Source organism: Nerophis ophidion, linkage group LG07 (genome assembly GCF_033978795.1).
Source record: "Nerophis ophidion isolate RoL-2023_Sa linkage group LG07, RoL_Noph_v1.0, whole genome shotgun sequence".
NCBI lineage: Eukaryota > Metazoa > Chordata > Actinopteri > Syngnathiformes > Syngnathidae > Nerophis > Nerophis ophidion.
In genome coordinates, this window is record NC_084617.1 from 31,584,948 (window position 1) to 31,599,504 (window position 14,557).

Below are 14,557 nucleotides of genomic sequence, written 5' to 3' on the forward strand. Positions count from 1 at the left end.
GACCAACTGTTTGTCAGGAAAACATGAATAATACAACAAATAAAAAAAGTCATGAATAACACAACAATAAATCAGACACTAAATGCTAAATGGTGAAATATAATGATTATTGATGATCATACTAATATGTAATTATTTATTCATTACTTAATCTCTTTTTGTACATTTTGTTATTTTCCATATAAATCATTTTATTTATTTAAAAACTAATATGTATTGTTATTTTATTCAATTTCTCTCCTGTCGTTCCTTCATCAATGCACAACATAATATTCTGACATGTGTGACTTATTGATTTGTTTTGATTTATTGACTTATTGATAAATCCTATTATTCATTTACTGTATTTATTATTTTACATCTTTTTTTCTCAGTCCTTCTATTTTTTTACTTCTTCTTCATTGCAGCATGAATCTATTCAAGGTCTTTCTGTTCTCAAGTTCATGTCCAGCACACACGCACGCACGCACACACACACACACACACACACACACGCACACACACACACACACACACACACACACACACACACACACACACACACACACACACACACACACACACACACACACACACACACACACACACACACAGAGAGTGAGAGAGATGTTTTTACCACCCATCTTAGTCTTTGTGTGTGCCATGTGGGACTCTGCAGTGGAACTTGAGTCAGACAGACAGCTTGTAAAACTTGTTACTGCTTGTCTGGACCTGGTCTGGTCTGGTCTGGTCTGGTCTGGTCTGGTCTGGTCTAGAATGGCCCAAAGGGGCAGGGGTTAAACAAGGCCGCCCCAGGGACTCCAGGAAGTCTTTGTTTCCAACAAAAACAAGTTGAGTGCAAATAAAATGTCTGCACATCAAAATAAAAGACCGCTGTGCTTTATTGACACATCCATCCATTTTCTACCGCTTGTCCCTTTCTGGGTCACGGGGGGTGCAGGAGCCTCTCTCAGCTGCATTTGGGCGGAAGGTGGGTTACACCCTGGACAAGTCGCAACCTTATCGCAGGGCCAACACAGATAGACAGACAACATTCACATACTAGGGCCAATTTAGTATTGCCAATCAACCTATCCCCAGGTGCATGTTTCATAAACATATTTTCAGCATTCAAAACAAGAGTTCTCTATTGGTGCAATAATTATTTTTTTATTCAAAATAAGAATATATATATATATATATATATATATATATATATATATATATATATATATATATATATATATATATATATATATATTCAATATTCAATATTCAATATGAATACAATATATTCAAATTAAGAGTTCTCTATTCTTGCACAAATAGAGTGCTTTATTGTCAAAAAATATATTCAATATTCAAAATAAGAGTTCTTTATTTGATTTGATTGGCAACACTAAATTGGCCCTAGTGTGTGAATGTGAGTGTGAATGTTGTCTGTCTATCTGTGCTCGCCCTGCGATGAGGTGGCGACTTGTCCAGGGTGTACGCCACTTTCCACATGAACATATGTAATATAATATAATATAATGTAATATATCCCGCCTTCCACCTGTGTGCAGCTGAGTTAGGCTCCAGCTCCAATGTAATATGAAAAACTTCTACACTCCATGAAATACTTTTCCTATCAACACAAAGCATGTCAAATATTGTCAAGGCAGACTGAATGACACTTAAGTGCTTTTATTGTGAAGTTTATTTCCTTCTTGCTGCTTTGTTTCCTCCCCCACAGATGTCAGGTGGACAAGGAGGCCCGCCAGCTCCCCTTTAGGGCCCCCACACCACCTCACTACCATACCATGTCCATGTTGTCTATCGGCTGATACAATGTCCATGTTGGCTATAGGCCGATACCATGCCCATGTTGGCTATAGACCGATACCATGCCCATGTTGGCTATAGGCCGATACCATGTCCATGTTGGGTATAGGCTGATACCATGTCCATGTTGAGTATAGGCCGATACCATGTCCATGTTGGGTATAGGCTGATACCATGTCCATGTTGGCTATAGAGATCATGTCCGTGTTGTCTATCGGCCAATACCATGTCCATGTTGGCTATGGGCCGATACCATGTCCATGTTGGCTACGGGCCGATACCATGCCCATGTTGAGTATAGGCTGATACCATGCCCATGTTGAGTATAGGCCGATACCATGCCCATGTTGAGTATAGGCTGATACCATGCCCATGCAGGAACATTGACTATAGGGCAATACCATGTCAATGTTGGCTATAGGCCGATACCATGCAAATGTTTGGTATAGGCCGATACCATGTCTATGTTGGCTATAGGCCGATACCATGTCCGTATAGGCCCATACCATGTCCATGTTGGCCGTAAGCCCATACCATGTCTATGTTGGCTATAGGCCGATACCATGTCCATGTTGGCTATAGGCGGATCTCATGCCCATGTTGGGTATAGGCCGATACCATGTCCATGTTGGCTATAGACCGATACCATGCAAATGTTTGGTATAGGCCAATACCATGTCCATGTTGGCTATAGGCCGATACCATGTCCGTATAGGCCCATACCATGTCCATGTTGGCCGTAAGCCCATACCATGTCTATGTTGGCTATAGGCCGATACCATGTCCATGTTGGCTATAGAGATCATGTCCGTGTTGTCTATCGGCCGATACCATGTCCATGTTGGCTATGGGCCGATACCATGTCCATGTTGGCTATGGGCCGATACCATGCCCATGTTGAGTATAGGCCAATACCATGCCCATGTTGAGTATAGGCTGATACCATGCCCATGCAGGAACATTGACTATAGGGCAATACCATGTCCATGTTGGCTATAGGCCGATACCATGCAAATGTTTGGTATAGGCCGATACCATGTCCGTATAGGCCCATACCATGTCCATGTTGGCCGTAAGCCCATACCATGTCTATGTTGGCTATAGGCCGATACCATGTCCATGTTGGCTATAGGCGGATCTCATACCCATGTTGGGTATAGGCCGATACCATGCCCATGTTGAGTTTAGGCCAATACCATGCTCATGTTGAGTATAGGCTGATACCATACCCATGCTGGAACATTGACAATAGGGCAATACCATCTCCATGTTGGCTGTAGGCCGATACCATGTCCATGTTGGCTGTAGGCCGATACCATGTCCATGCTGGCTGTAGGCCAATACCATGTCCATGTTGGCTATAGGCCGATACCATGCCTATGTTGGGTATAGGCAGATACCATGTCCATGTTGGCCATAGGCAGATACCATGTCCATGTGTCCATAGGTCCATACCATGCCAATGTTTGGTATAGGCCGATACCATGCCAATGTTTGGTGTAGGCCGATACCATTCCCATTTTGAGTATAGGCCAATACCATGCCCACGTTGGCTGTAGGCCAATACCATGCCCTTATTGGGTATAGGCTGATACCATGCCCATATTGGGTATAGGCCGATACCATGCTCATGTTGAGTATATGCCGATACCATGCCCATGTTGAGTATAGGCGGTTACCATGTCCATGTTAGAACATTGACTTTAGGCCAATACCATGCCAATGTTTGGTGTAGGCCGATACCATGCCCATTTTGAGTATAGGCCAATACCATGCCCATGTTGGCTGTAGGCCAATACCATGCCCTTATTGGGTATAGGCTGATAACATGCCCATATTGGGTATAGGCCGATACCATGCTCATGTTGAGTATATGCCGATACCATGCCCATGTTGAGTATAGGCCGTTACCATGTCCATGTTGGAACATTGACTATAGGCCGATACCATGCCCATGTTGGAACATTAAGTATAGGCTGATACCATTACCATGTTGATTATAAGCCAATACCATGCCCATGTTGGAGCAATGAATATAGGTTGATACCATGCCCATGTTGGCGAATTGAGTATAGCCTGATACCATGCCCATGTTGGAGCATTGAGTATAGGCCGATACCAAGCTCATGTTGTGGTATTGAGTATAGGACAACACCATACCGATGTTGGCTCACTGAGTATGTAACTATACCATGCCCATGTTGGAGCATTGAGTACAGGCCGATACCATACCGATGTTGGAGCACTGAGTATAGAACAATAACACACCGATGTTGGAGCACTGAGTATAGAATGATACCATATCAATGTTGGAGCACTGAGTATAGAACGATACCATATCGATGTTGGAGCACTGAGTATAGAACGATACCATACCGATTTTTGGAGCACTGAGTATAGAACAATACCATGCCGATGTTGGAGCACTGAGTATAGAATACCATACGGACGTTGGATCATTGAGTATAAAACGATACCATACCGATGTTGGAGCATTGAGCATAGGCCGATACCATACCAGCAGGAATCATACATGTATGACAAATATATTGCAGCACATGATGTAATGATTTTTGTTTGTTGAGGAAACAAACTTTGCTAAGAAAAACATCTATATTTGACATTTTGTTTGGTCACAAATGTGTTGAAACACAAAAATAACACAACTACTGACAGGTTTTAACCTTTTATTTCATCATCTTTAATCATAAAAATGTATTTCATCATCTTTAATCATAAAATTTTATGTCATGATATTTAATGCTAATGTTTTATTTCATCATCTTTAATCATACTCTTTTTTTTAATAATCTTTAATGCTAATGTTTCATTATAGCTGCTGAAAATATTACAGTTTAGAAAAAGTTGCAGTGTTGGCCTGCATATTTCTACTGCAGTAAAAGAAAGTGAATTGGAAACATGTGTTGAACATTTGTGGTAAAAACAAACAAACAACTAAGTTAATTAAAAACGTTTGCATGAGTTCCCAGCTAATGTTGACATTTGTGAAGGAACTTGTTTAATATTTCAAGTCTTTGAAAGGGAACGTTTGAAACTAAAACATAAAAATGTATTTTTATCACCTGCACAACACACAATAATAGAATTATACATACATGCATACATACATACATAGATGCATACGCACACACATACTCACCTACACAACACACAATTATACATACATACATACTCACTTACACAACACACAAATATACACCCATGGATACATACAAACTCCGTTTCCATAATAGTTAAGAAATTGTGTTAGATGTAATTATAAACGGAATACAATGATTTGCAAATCCTTTTCAACCCATATTCAATTGAATGCACTACAAAGACAACATATTTGATGTTCAAACTCATTAACTTTTTTTTTTTACAAATAATAATTAACTTGGAATTTCATGGCTGCAACACGTGCCAAGGTAGTTGGGAAAGGGCATGTTCACCACTTTGTTACATCACCTTTTCTTTTAACAACACTCAATAATCATTTGGGAACTGAGGAAACTAATAGTTGAAGCTTCGAAAGTGGAATTCTTTCCCATTCTTGTTTTATGTAAAGCTTCAGTCGTTCAACAATCTGGGGTCTCTGCTGTCGTATTCTACGTTTAATAATGCGCCACATATTTCCGATGGGAGACAGGACTGGACTGCAGGCGGGCCAGGAAAGTACCCGCACTCTTTTTTTTACAAAGCCAAGCTGTTGTAACACGTGCTGAATGTGGGTTGGCATTGTCTTGCTGAAATAAGCAGGGGCGTCCATGAAAAAGACGGCGCTTAGATGGCAGAGTATGTGGTTCCAAAACCTGTATAATAATAATAATAATAATAATAATAATAATGGATTAGATTTATATCGCGCTTTTCTATTGTTAAGATACTCAAAGCGCTCACAGAGAAGTTGGAACCCATCATTCATTTACACCTGGTGGTGGTAAGCTACATCTGTAGCCACAGCTACCCTGGGGTAGACTGACAAAAGCATGGCTGCCAGTCTGCACCTATTGCCCCTCCGACCACCACCAATCATTCATTCATCATTCATTCACCAGTGTGAGCGGCACCGGGGGCAAGGGTAAAGTGTCCTGCCCAAGGACACAACGGCAGCGATTTGGATGTCAATGGGTGGGAACCGAATCTGCAACCCTCAGGTTTCGGGCAGGGCCGCTCTACCCACTACGCCATGCCGCTCCATGTACCTTTTAGCATTAATGGTGCCTTCACAGATGTGTAAGTTACCCATGCCTTGGGCACTAATAGACCTCCATAACATCACAGATGCTGGCTTTTTAACTTTGCATCAATTACAGTCTGGAAGGTTCTCTTCCCTTTGGTCCGGATGATACGATGTCAAATATTTCCAAAAAACAATTTGAAATGTGGACTCGTCAGACCACAGAACACTTTTCCACTTTGCATCAGTCCATCTTAGATGATCTCGGGCCCAGAGAAGCTGGCGGCGTTTCTGGATGTTGTTGATAAAATGGCTTTCGCTTTGCATAGTAGAGCTTTAACTTGCACTTACAGATGACGCGACGAACTGTATTTAGTGACAGTGGTTTTCTGAAGTGTTCCTGAGCCCATGTGGTGATATCCTTTAGAGATTGATGTTTTTTTATACAGTGCCGTCTGAGGGAACGAAGTTCACGACAATTCAATGTTGGTTTGCGGCCATGCCACTTACGTGGAGTGATTTCTCCAGATTCTCTGAACCTTTTGATGATATTATGGACCGTAGATGTCGAAATCCCTAAATTTCTTGTAATTGCACTTTGAGAAAGGTTGTTCTTAAACTGTTTGACTATTTGCTCACGCAGTTGTGGACAAAGGGGTGTACCTCGCCCCATCCTTTCTTGTGAAAGACTGAGCATTTTTTGGGAATCTTTTTTTATACCCAATCACGACACCCACCTGTTCCCAATTAGCCTGCACACCTGTGGGATGTTCCAAATAAGTGTTTGATGAGTATACCTCATTTTTATCAGTATTTATTGCCACCTTTCCAAACTTCTTTGTCATGTGTTGCTGGCATCAAATTCTAAAGTTAATGATTATTTGCAAAAAAAAAAAAATGTTTATCAGTTTGAACATCAAATATGTTGTCTTTGTAGCATATTCAACTGAATACAGGTTGAAAATGATTTGCAAATCATTGTATTCCATTTATATTTACATCTAACACAATTTCCCAACCCATATGGAAAAATATTGTTGATGTATATGATCATAATGTTGATGTAGATGATCATGTTGTTGATTATGTAGATCAGGGGTCGGCAACCTTTACCACTCAAAGACCCATTTTGACCCGTTTCACAAAATAAAGAAAACTATGGGAGCCACAAGATTCTTTTGAAATTTAAAATGAAATAACACAGCGTACAAAATGTTTTTTTTTCTTTGTGCTTTGTATTAACCAGGGATCTCAGACACGCGGCCCGCAGCTAAATATTAAAATGTAATATTAGTTCAGCCCGCAAGTTTTATTTGAATGCTGCTTGACAACATCAGATTAGCCAACCATCTCAATTTTTCCGGGACACTACCGAGTTTCAGAGCAACCATTCTCTCGGGTGTCTGCTGGTTTTCACCCACAAAACTTATCATAAGGGTGAGCTATGATGGCAATGCTCTCTACAACCATAAGCTTACCAACCGATTCACATGTTGTATGAGGCTTCCGCAGATGCACTAAAGCGACTGCAAGGCATACTTGCTCAACAGCCATACAGGTTACACTGAGGGTTGTAATATAAACAACTTTAGCACTCTTACTAATATGCACCACACTGTGAAACCACACCAAACAAGAATGACAAACACATTTCGGTAGAACATCTGCACTGTAACACAACATAAACACAACAGAACAAATACCCAGAATCCCAAGTATCCCAAACTATTCCAGGCTACATTATACCCACTACGCCGGGGCGGCATTGCGTAGTGGGTAGAGCGGCCGGCCAGAAACCTGAGGGTTGCAGATTCGCTTCCCACCTATTGACATCCAAAAAATCGCTGCCGTTGTGTCCTTGGGCAGGACACTTCACCCTTTGCCCCCGGTGCCGCTCACACTGGTGAATGAATGATGAATTAATGATAGGTGGTGGTCGGAGGGGCCGTAGGCGCAAACTGGCAGCCACGCCTCCGTCAGTCTACCCCAGGGCAGCTGTGGCTACTAATGTAGCTTGCCACCACCAAGTGTGAATGATTGTTGAGTCCCATGTCTCTGTGAGCGCTTTGAGTGTTTAGAAAAGCGCGATATAAATCTAAGTTGTTGTTATTTTGTTTGGGTTTTTTTTGGACACCCCCGCTACCACAAAACCCCGCCACCCCCCAATCCCGCCCACCTCAACCGACGCACGGCAGTATGCAGCTGAGCCACATCAGAGTGATCAAAGAGCCGCATGTTGCCGAGCCCTGATCTATTGTTGCCACATCAACAATATATTCATCTACATCAACATCATGATCATCTGTAAAGTAAATGTGTGTACTTTTTCAACACAACACAGTACTGTGTATCAAAAAACAAGGGGCGGATGGCTCCACTTTCGATGGAGTAAAAAAGTTCACAACAACAACCACAAGCACAACTGTTTTGCACATACACAAAAGTCTCTTTGATCCCATCACAAATGATCAGAGATCACCAAAAATCCTTCACTTTCACAACCTATTGCTACACAATTTGAAACGTGAACTCCACCTACAGCAGCATCAAGAAGGAGGCGGGGCTTTGAACGAGAGTGTAGCTCTCCCCTGCTGTGAAATAAGTCTGCTTTCTGCATATTTTTCTCATCACAATTCAATCTTGCTGCTTGCTTTGTGACACCATAAATCTACAAATATTTTGCAAGCGGCACACTGAATACTCTTTGCTGTGTCTGTTGAATGGTACTTTATGCACCAAAAGATTTTTGCTAAAGTTAGCATAACAATCATCACATATAGTAGGTGGAGCGCAATACATGTGAATGCAGGTTTCTCCGAGCTTTTATTTTGCAAGTCTGATCACTCAAAGTAAAAAAAGATATATATTAAGCGAGCGTTGCCGAGTCAGCAGCCTGAAAGCACCATAAAGGTTGGCCTCCTTTACTGAATGTGAGGCCAGGTCTCATAAACACTTTTAGAGCTTTTTTTACACGTCAGACCATCAAAGACTCACATGCCTGCTCAACTACATGTGTCTCATGTTTGTTGTTTATGTTCATTGTGTTATGTTTGTTGTTATGTTTATTATGTTATGTATGTTGTTTATGATTATTGTGTAATGTTTGGTGTTTGTTTATGTTACGTTTGTTGTTTATGATTATTGTGTTATGTGTGTTGTGTTATGTTTGTTTCTGTTTATTATGATATGTATGGTGTTTCTGTTTATTATGTTATGTATGTTGTTATGTTTATTATGTTGTTTTTTATGTTTATTATGTTATGAATGTTGTTATGTTGTGTTATGTTTGTTGTTAATGTTTATTATGTTGTATAGGCTGTTATGATTATTATTTCATGTTTGTTGTTTATGTTTATTATGTTATGAATGTTGTTATGTTTATTATGTTATGTTTGTTGTCAATGTTTATTATGCTATGTATGTTATGTTTATTATTTTATGTTCATTTTTATGTTTATTTTGTTATGTTTGTTGTGTATGTATATTATATATGTTGTTATGTCTATTATTTTATGTTTGTTGTCATGTTTATTATGCTATGTTTGTTGTTTGTTTTGTATGTTATGTTTGTTGTGTATGTTTATTATGTTTTGTTTGTTGTTATGTTTATTATGTTGTGTATGTTGTTATGTTTATTATGTTATGCATGTTATCATCTTTATAATGATTTATTATGTTATGCATGTTGTTATGTTCATAATTCATGTATATGTATCTAATTAATTGTATGTATTTGGTAATGTTTATCTATACAATTATTACTTATGTATCTAATTAATACTTATGTATATGATTAATTTTTATAGGCGCCAGCGCCCCCCGCAACCCCAAAAGGGAATAAGCGGTAGAAAATGGATGGATGGATGGCTGTACAAACGTTTGTATCTAATTCATTGTATGCATATAGTTAATGTTTAAATATCTTATTGATTTTATATATCTAATTAATATTTATGTATATAAATAATGTTTAAATATATTATTGATTTTATGTATAGAATTTATTTTTATGTATCTAATTGATTTTATGTATAGAATTGTTGTTTATGTACAAACCCTGTTTCAATATGAGTTGGGAAATTTTGTTACATGTAAATATAAACGGAATACAATGATTTGAAAATCATTTTCAACACATATTCAGTATAAAATAAACAATAATTATATACAATAATTATGTATACAATTATTGTTTATGTACAAACCCCGTTTCAATATGAGTTGGGAAATTGTGTTGGATGTAAATATAAACGGAATACAATGATTTGCAAATCATTTTCAACACATATTCAGTATATAATTAAACAATAATTATATACAATAATTATGTATACAATTATTGTTTATGTACAAACCCCTTTCAATATGAGTTGGGAAATTTTGTTAGATGTAAATATAAACGGAATACAATGATTTGTAAATCATTTTCAACACATATTCAGTTGAATATGCTACAAAGACAACATATTTGATGTTCAAACTGATAAACATTTTTTTTTTTCAAATAATCATTAACTTTAGAGTTTGATGCCAGCAACACGTGACAAAGAAGTTGGGAAAGGTGGCAATACATAATGATAAAGTTGAGGAATGCTCATCAAACACTTATTTGGAACATCCCACAGGTGTGCAGGCTAATTGGGAACAGTTGGGTGCCATGATTGGGTATAAAAGCAGCTTCCATGAAATGCTAAGTATTTCACAAACAAGGATGGGGCGAGAGTCACCTCTTTGTAAGCAAATTGTCGAACAGTTTGAGAACAACATTTCTCAACGAGCTATTGCAAGGAATTTAGGGATTTTACCATCTACGGTCCGGTCCGTATAATCATCAAAAAGTTCAGAAAATCTGGAGAAATCACTGCATGTAAGCGATGATATTACGGACTTTTGATCCCTCATGCGGTACTGCATCAAAAACAGACATCAGTGTGTAAGAGATATCACCACATGGGCTCAGGAACACTTCATAAAACCACTGTCAGTAACTACAGTGGGTCGCTACTGTTGCGATCTGCTGCTCAGATCTTCACGTGTTTGTTTTTTCATTCTCTGTCTGACCCGTTTATTTCCTGTTTTTATCCATCACTATGGTTACACATCAGTCCACCTGCTAGTCTCGCCCCGCACACCTGCTAATAATTATCACCCTCCTATTTAAGCTCACCTTTTCTGTTCACTCATTCTCGGATCCTAATTTGCCCACGCGCATCAGTGACGACTCTCATCATTCGTATGTATTTTCTCGCTAGCTCTCACGCCAAGCCACTTTATTGTCTAGCTTTCATGCTAAATGTTTTGTTTACTCTTTTGTGTCCTCGTACCAAGTTCTAGTTTTCCTTGTTTTATCCTAGCTTTCACGCTAGCGTCTTTTGTTTACTTTTTCTCTTTACACCAGTATTTTTGTTCATAGACTTTTGTTATTAAATACCCTTTATCTTACCTATGCTGTGTTCTGCTTCGACGCATCCACGGGAAAACCACACCGGCATTACAATGCCGAAGAAGAGTCATCACAGTAGGATCCGAGCATTAAAAAGTTTTTCCGCGTCTGGCAACCACGAGGAGACCTTCGACGAAGGCACATGGAGGGTATTCCGAGCGATGGAGGCTGAAACTCTCCGATGCAATCCAGACGAAAGCATGATGTGGGACCTGGAGGGAAGACTGGTTCCGATCGATGCTTCCGGGAGCGGTGAGTTTCCCTCCCGCAGCGCTCGCGCTCGTCCGCGTAGGCGGAAGCCGCGAAGTATGGCTTCGTCGGGCGACAGAGACTTGCCCACTCCATGTCTCCCTCCTCACGAACACAGCAACCTACAGTCAGCACACAAGACCCCTACACCATTGTTTGGGGACCCAATAACACACTTTGCTAACAGTTTTACCGACTGGGCAAATTCCCAACTTGTGTCCCGCGCAGATGACGTCATTTCGTCGACGCCCCCCGGTAACGCAAGCCCGTCCTCCGATGATGACGTCATCAACAAGGAATTTTTGGGGGAAGATTCGTTTTCTCAGCCATTTTCAAATGACAATAACATTAATAATAATATACAAGAGTATCAGGATATTTTTTCTTATTATTCTAGTCAACCTCAGTCACCTAGTTTTTCTTCTAACCCACCGTTTAAACCTCATTCTCTGCCCAAGTCCAAGGTTTTTTCTCCCTTTTCAAAGGGACACTCTGGACAATATAGAGGGGAGGGGTCTGCCCGCCTCCAAACCTCCCACCACCCTCCCTTATGGTCAGTCCCTGACCACAGGGAACGGGTCTGGGATTCCCGTCTGGAGGGGGGGGCTATGGCCTATAGCTGTGTTGCGGAGGTAGGGCAGACGCTACCTCTTCTTAAAACTGCTAAACAAAAACCTCCATGTAGGCCACCTTTACCTGTTTTTCGGCCCGCTAAACGCTTAGCTCCTCCTAGTAGACCTCCTCCACCTGTGTTTCCCCCGGCCAAGTCTCAAGGGCCAAGTAGACCACCACCGGTGTTTACCCCTGTTATACCACTACGGCCTCCTAGACCTCCACCGGTGTTCTCCCCGGTCAAGTCACGCCCTCTTAGACCTCCTCCACCTGTGTTCCGTCTGTGCCCTAGTTCTAGTTTTAGTCACAGTCTCTCTCAGAGTTCGAGTCCCAGCCTTCTTCGTAGCCCATGCTCTAGTCCTACTCGTAGACCGACTTGTAGACTGAGTCGTAGTCCAAGTCCTGGTCCGAGTTTCCGTTCTGATTCTAGTTGTAGTCCTAGTCTTTCTCGTAGTCCTAGTTCCACTCGTAGACTGATCCGTAGTCCGAGTCCGGTCCCGAGTCTTGTTTCTTGCCTTTGTAATATTAGTACTGATTCCCCTCGTGGTCTTAGTCCGAACCCTAGTCCTTACCCAAGTTCTTGTCCGAGCCCCAGTGTTACTGTAAGTCCTAGTCTTTGTCCTAGTCCTTGCCCGAGCACCAGTTTGATTGTTAGTCCCAGTCCTTGCCCAAGCCCTAGTTTGACCGTTTGTCCTAGTTCTTGCCCAAGCCCTGGTATGACTGTAAGTCCTGGTCGTTGCCCAAGCCCTTCTCAAAGCACTAGTGTGATTGTAAGTCCTGGTCCTCTCTCAAGTCCTTGCCCGAGTCCTAGTGGTTGTCTTATCACTCATCATAGTCCTAGTCCTGCTCACAGCCAGTCCCCTAGTTCTCCTCGGCAGACCCCTGTGCCTGCTCCTCGGCTGAAGCCGACTCCTGCTCCTCGGCTGAAGCCGACTCCTGCTCCTCGGCTGAAGCCGACTCCTGCTCCTCGGCTGAAGCCGACTCCTGCTCCTCGGCTGAAGCCGACACCTGCTCCTCGGCTGAAGCCGACACCTGCTCCTCGGCTGAAGCCGACACCTGCTCCCAGGCTGAAGCCGACACCTGCTCCCAGGCTGAAGCCGACACCTGCTCCCAGGCTGAAGCCGACACCTGCTCCCAGTCTGGTTTTCACGCCAGCACATGACTCTGACCTGGTTTTCACGCCAGCACATGACTCTGACCTGGTTTTCACGCCAGAATTAGACTCTGACCTGGTTTTCACGCCAGAATTAGACTCTGACCTGGTTTTCACGCCAGAACCAGACTCTAAACTGGTTCTCACGCCAGCACAAACTCCAAGGCTGGAGCCCACTCCGGTACCAGCACCACGACAGGTACCGGTGCCAGCTCCGCGCCGCCAAGCACCGCCGACGACGGGGCTGGAGCCCACACCAGCGCCGACGACGGGGCTGGAGCCCACACCAGCGCCGACGACGGGGCTGGAGCCCACACCAGCGCCGACGACGGGGCTGGAGCCCACACCAGCGCCGACGACGGGGCTGGAACCCACACCAGCACCACCGACGACTACGCCTGCATTCACGTCGATGACGACTCCTGCGGCTCCCAGGCCGCCTCCGACGACTCCTGCGGCTCCCAGGCCGCCTCCGACGACTCCTGCGGCTCCCAGGCCGCCTCCGACGACTCCTGCGGCTCCCAGGCCGCCTCCGACGACTCCTGCGGCTCCCAGGCCGCCTCCGACGACTCCTGCGGCTCCCAGGCCGCCTCCGACGACTCCTGCGGCTCCCAGGCCGCCTCCGACGCCTTCTTCGGCTGCAGCACCCGCATCATCCTCGCCAGCTGCACTCGGGCCTGCTTTGGCTGCAGTCCCCGCACCCTCGTCTGCTGCTTCCAAGCCTGCTGGGATTTCGGTGCTGAGGCGTCGTCCACCACGTCGACCACGGGCGTGGCCTCTGCGAGGTCATCCTCCTCGCCAGATACTCCCTCCTCCATGTCGGCCACGGATGTGGCCGTGCCCGGGTCGTCCGCCTCGCCGGGCACCTCATCCTGCGAGGCGGCCACTAATGTGGCCTTTTCGAGGTCGCCCGCCAAAACTTTTTCGGCAGCAGCGTTCCACCCGCCGCCGCCACATGATGTGTCCTCGGTGGATTCGGGGACATGCGATCTGGCGACCCTCCACCGTGGACTCCCTCCGCCCTCCCTTCGTTTGTGAACTTTCTGGTTTTGGGGAGGGGGTTCAAGTTTTTGTTTGTTTTTTAAGACATCTGGTATCTGTCTTTTGTTGGGGG